This window comes from Triticum aestivum, unplaced genomic scaffold, assembly GCF_018294505.1.
Source record: "Triticum aestivum cultivar Chinese Spring unplaced genomic scaffold, IWGSC CS RefSeq v2.1 scaffold87693, whole genome shotgun sequence".
NCBI lineage: Eukaryota > Viridiplantae > Streptophyta > Magnoliopsida > Poales > Poaceae > Triticum > Triticum aestivum.
In genome coordinates, this window is record NW_025228779.1 from 31,116 (window position 1) to 36,922 (window position 5,807).

The 5,807-nt window shown below is 43.8% G+C and overlaps 1 long non-coding RNA gene across 1 annotated transcript; it reads left to right on the plus strand.

Moving 5' to 3' along the window:
• The first annotated feature begins 3,798 nt into the window (after positions 1-3,798).
• LOC123174625 (uncharacterized) lies at positions 3,799-5,299 on the plus strand. Its single transcript, XR_006487214.1, has 3 exons — positions 3,799-4,028; positions 4,145-4,232; positions 4,841-5,299. It is a non-coding gene; the product is annotated as an uncharacterized lncRNA (long non-coding RNA).
• Positions 5,300-5,807: the final 508 nt, after the last annotated feature.

Consider the following 5,807-nt stretch of genomic DNA (forward strand, 5'->3'; position numbering starts at 1 on the left):
GAAAGCACCGATCGCTCGATTTGTTGTGTTTGATCACTTTCTAAAAAGCGGGGTCTGATTGTAAGGAGCTGATTTCGCAAAGAAATTGCACACACACCCTTGTATCAAAAAATGAAAAGCGATCAACCCCGGGGGTGCAGGGGGTGGTGGTGGTCTATCTGACTTTCACTCACCTCCCCCCCCCGCCTTGTCAGTGCACGCGATCTGTTCGACATAATGCTCATCTCTCTCCTATTCTTCTTCACTTGTATTTGACCCTGCAGACCCTCCCGCCGGTGGAGGTCGCCGACGACAAGGGAGCCGGGGCCGAAGCTGGCGGCGATCACAAGGAGAGCTGAGCTAAATCTGACGGCTGGCGGGCGCCGGTGCTCTGCTCGATGCCAAAGAGGATGGATGATCCAGTGTCATTATTCCTTTCTTTCTTTTTATTTCTTGAGACAGCATGCAGGCGTGCTGCCATTCCTACGTTCTAGCTCGGTTCAAACATATGTGCAGGGCTGTCTCCAGGAATTCGGGGCCCTGGTGCAGAACCCGAAATGAGGCCCTAGAATTTTTAGAATAGATGATTTGTTTACAAAAGAAATATGAACGAATTCAAACACTCCATGAGTTAAAGGTCTACCAAGATAACAAAATGAAAAAAGGGATTGAACCCTGAACTTTGAACGAGCAACTAGCTTGGAAATCTTGGTGTGTGACAACTTAATCAACAAGCCTATTATTTGTATTCCCTAGAAAAACTGGATTGATGAATTGATGCATATGCACACCCATATATTCCCTAGAAAAACTGGATTATGAACCGTCTCATATAATTATTCAGATCGGTTATTCAGTTTGAGCACCTCAATCGGTTCATCTCCGTGAGGACAAAATAGTCTAAATTAATTAGGGATTTAGTTTGAGCGCACCTTGTGGATAGATCGGTGATGCCCTCACCTTTTCTCGGCCACCGGCGGCCAACAGAATGGTGGAAAGAATTATCCATGCCGGTAGGGCTGTGGGTCGTTTCTCTAGCAACGCCGCTACCCTCCGGACGGCGCCGTACTGGAGTCAGTTCATCTCCGTGAGGGCCTTTTCCTTACCCGAGCAGATCGCGCGGAGCTAGATGGATAGTTGCTTGTTTTTCTAGCAGAGCTCGAGATAGATTTATGAGGATTTATCGATCGACCAGCAGGGTGTGTGGATCGGCACTAAGGGAAAGCCTCATTTCGGGAGTCCAGAGTGCATAGGCCTAATTCTGTTCTTGCTGTGAAAACAGGGCCTAAAACAAAGAATATACTACTAGATGCTGGCCCAAAATCAGGGGCCCTTCGAATTTGGAGGCCCTGTGCGGTCGCACAGCCCGCACAGGCCCCTGGACGGCCCTGCATATGTGGAGATCTTCGTTTTGCTGCGTCTTCAAACCTGGACAAAGACAACAGCTGCGTCTTCGTTATGGAATGGTGGAAATAGTTAATTTGCATTGCCTTCGACTTGGTCCCACGATTCACATGCATGGGGACGTTCCTAGACCACACATGGGGGGAGTATATAATATAGGTGTATAAAAGATAGAAACATTTGTTCTATGGGCCTATATGGAGACAAATAATAATTTAAAAAAACGACGCTGCTACGCGTCGGCCGATGATGTTTATAAAAGATTCACGGCCTCGTGAGCCGTCTGATGTGCAGACATTGGGCAGCAGAGCACCATCTTTCACCATTGCAACAGAGTTGCTGGTGCGGATGTTTTGCAACAGAGGTCTTGTTTATAGAAAATCTTTGCAACAAAGATATTGTTCCAGATTTTTTTTTGCAATGAAGGCCCTTCTAGAATATCCTTGAAGTCATAAACCTTTCAAAATCTTCCAGGACCTTCTACAACCTTTCGGGATCTTCATGAGTACTTTCGAGACACATGCAATCGTAAAGCGGTGATTCTAGCATGAATCTTAAAAGTGATGACTTATGGAAATTCTTGTGGGCTTTCCCTCTCATGCACCCTTCACAGGGAACAACGCAAACGTTCCTTCTGATGCACCCACCCAAGGGAACGACCTCGTGTAGCATGACATCCACCCATGATGTGAAGCATGCGCATTACTAAAATCATATATGACTACTTCTCTGCATAGCATGGCGAATCATCCCGTTGTAGGATGGTAATTCCTACACATGCATGGCAAATTGACAATTTTCTCTGTTGTACCATACCATTTTTCTGTTGTAACATGGTAATTCCTTTCTGCTAACATTGTAATTCTCTTTTGCGCATGTCAATTTCTAAACATGTGAGCAACTTCCTCTTCTCGTTAGCATGATAATTATCTCTACTGCAACATGGCAATTTTCTGAAACGCATGGCAATTTTCTCTGTTGTAGTATGGCAATTTTTGTTCTATAGCTTGGCATTTTTTTGCTTGTTTAGCATGACAAATATTTCTATTATAGCATAACATAACTCTTTGTTTTAACATGACAATTCTTGAACGTTTCTCAGAGTGATTCTTTGAGCAAATGACAAGGAAAATCGGTGTTTGGTCATGTAAACTTTGTTGAGGAACGTCCGTGTGGTGAAACCAGCTCACTAAAGTTTAAAACCTATACGTGGCACTGGTGCCTTTATTTTGCTAAATTTATTTCAGTGTTTCCAGTGATGTTCGTTCAATGGAAAGAGATGTTTTCATTGACTACGAGACAACAGTGGTGACTTCGGCAATATCAAGATGTTGTGTCGGCTTGATATCTCGGAAGTGCTCATAGAAATAAGGTATGCGTGCATGTACTCATAGGGGTGAATGTATATGCGTGTATGTGAGCATATGTGGTTATAACGTGTTACAAAATGTTCATTCTCACAGAATAAACATTAGCTCGCTATTAGGGTCCTTTTTATTTTGCATCGATTTATACCTAGTTGTCATAGATAATTTCACTATAATAAAAAGTAAAAAAAGAGAATCTTTTAGTTGGCTGAGAGGGTGACATTTCGAACAATTTCCGTTGCAATTTTAGTTGTAGGGTGACATATTTTGAGACTAGCATGACAATTTCATCCTAGAAGACACTTTCAGATTTTTTTTTAAATGTCATCGTCTAATCTTGATCAAACGGCTGCGAGGACATTCGTTGGGAGTTACTTCGCAGCGAACATCCACCAGTTAACGGAAAAGAAAAAACTGGTCCGGCGAACGCAGAGCCCAGAGCGGATACGAACCAGGTGAGCCATCAAAGCCGCTTCCTCTGATATATATACAGTAATCTCTACTCCTAATGTCTCAGTTGGTAGGTCGAGTTCCGGGTTTTATTTTCGTCCCACCATTTTTGTTCGGTTTTTTTTCGCCCTCTTCCCACCCCACCCATCCACGTAGCCACCCAAAAAAACCCCACACCCAAAAAAAAGCTCCATCGATCCCATCTATCATTGCCGCCGCCGCCGCCGTCCGAGAGGGAGACGCCGCTCCCGCCGCCGAACTCTGGGAAACGCCGCCGCCAAGTCTCCAGGGCAGGGCGGTTTCAATCCCTGCCGCCGAACTCCGGGAGACGCCGCTGCTGCGGCACAGGGTAGATTTCGTGTCTCCACGTGGTCGCACGCACGTCTGCACCTCCACTCCCCCCCCTCGATCCCTATCGGATCTTTCTCTCCACAAAAATCGCCACCGCCGGCCTCCTTCGCTCGACTTGGCCATGGTGAAGCTACACCTCTCCCAATTCCTCCCGTTGTCATCGTCATCCTCCGTGTGACCCTGCCAGATTCCATGATTTGGGGATTCCCTATGAGGAGCCGGCGCGTCGTCCTCATCGCAAGCGGGCGGGTGTTGGCATGCGCGCGTACGGAGGAGCTCCACCTCACCCACTTCAGCTTCCTCCTGTCGTCATCATCGTCCTCCGCGCGACCACGCCAACTTCCATGGTTTGGGGGAGCCTTCCCTATGAGGATCCAGCGTGTCGTCCTCGTCGCACCCTAATTAGGTTCCTGGTGTGTCCGCACCGCCGCACCCTAATTTAATTTCGACTGGAGTCTAGGACGTCAGCGCCACCAGGTACGTACATCTGGGTGTTCATCTTTCTTCCTCCGAACGAGCAGCGACCTATGTGTTTCTGATTCTAGATTTGTCCAACGATTTGCCTGATTGTTTCTCCTCTCTAATCTCTATAGTTTACCAATCAGGTCGTTAGCACTGCCGTCCAGGTGATAATAAACGCCGTTCACCACAACAAGAGGTGAGAGGCAGATTCCAGATAAGGTATGCCTAGCAGGTTTTATGAACCAGAGGCGAGAGGCAGATTCTTGATGGTGATTTTTAACTGGATCTTATACTATCATAGCTTTATGCTAATTTCCAAAAATAATTGTCCTTTTCAATTTTAGTACTGTCATGCCATCTCGAAAGTATGCATTGAGAAGAAATTGAGTTACTATCATTACTAATTTACTAATTTGCATCTCGGATGATTTTATTATTTGATATGCTTAATGATTTTAGATGCCCTTTTTTTTGGCCTCTAAATTTATGTCTACATAGATTGATTATTATTTAGACCTTTATACTAAAGGCCCTGGATTTTTGTTTCGCCCTGGGCCCCTAAAATCCGAGGACCGGACCTGCCGGCAGCACTTGATTTTATTTTAGCTGCAACCAAGTATCTACTTTAAAGTTATACAGATCAGATTTTGTCGATAAAGCTGATTTTCCTGATCCTATAATCCTTGTTCTGTCAAGCCAAACACGTCATTTTCTTTAAGTTTGCATGACTGTATTTTTTATTTGTCAATCTTCTAAAGTTTTACGAACACTTCTGTTTTTTCTGTCGAGCACTAATAGAGAGAAAACTGTTTTCTTATTTTTAACAGGGAGCAAACTGCGTAGCAAGATCAATAATGAATGGTTCAAGTCATGTGTTACAAGTTACAATGAGCAGGTGGTACTCAAGTCCGTTGATGATAAGGATATTATTCGAACATTTACTGCAATGAGGTCTCGGAAAGGGCATTTGCCTCGTGATTGTCTTTAGTGCGCTGTCGGTATTCGGTATGTTCCATCTGACCATCTCTATTCCTGCAAGCTTTTGATTTGTAATATATTCAAATAATTTGTATTTAAAAATTATGGGTTAGTAGATCCGTTTTAATTTGCATTTCTATTCTAGCAAGTATTCGGTATTTGCATTCTTTTGTCCACGCTTTAATTCCTAGATCCCGTTTGTTTCGGCAGCATTGTTACTTTGTTGTTTCTTCTGCTACAAGGCCCATGGTTATAGTAAACCTTCTTATTTTAAGCATCCTATCAAACCTACTTAAACAAACGTGTGCCTTTTTACCCACATCTTCATGCTATTCATCTGCATGTTGCCTTGCATATATATATTTGGTCAAAAATCATACGGTTTCACCACAACAGGTAACACACAGGCCATATGTGTCCTCTGCTTATGGATCTGTACTTGTGTTTCGTATATGCTAACCATACTTTCTGTTGCTCTCGCCAAACTCTCGTGTTAACTGTTGAGTGATGGGATCAGTTCATGACCTAACTAAAACCTCTGATCCAACACCTCATCACACTTTTGGTCAGACATGCATATTAGGCGAACGACACATTTTAGTGAATGAAAACTATGAGATGGGAATAAATAGGCGCTCTGTTTGGTTCAGATATTTTCATACATAATTTGATGTACTTCTCATGGATATCTTCTTACACGTGAGCTTATTTTGAAGATGATAATAAGTTTCTGCCTTAGAGTTAATGCATAGTATATGACCGTCAATCTCCAGTTCGAGGAAGATTTTGGAGCAGCAACATACAAGCAGAGCTAAG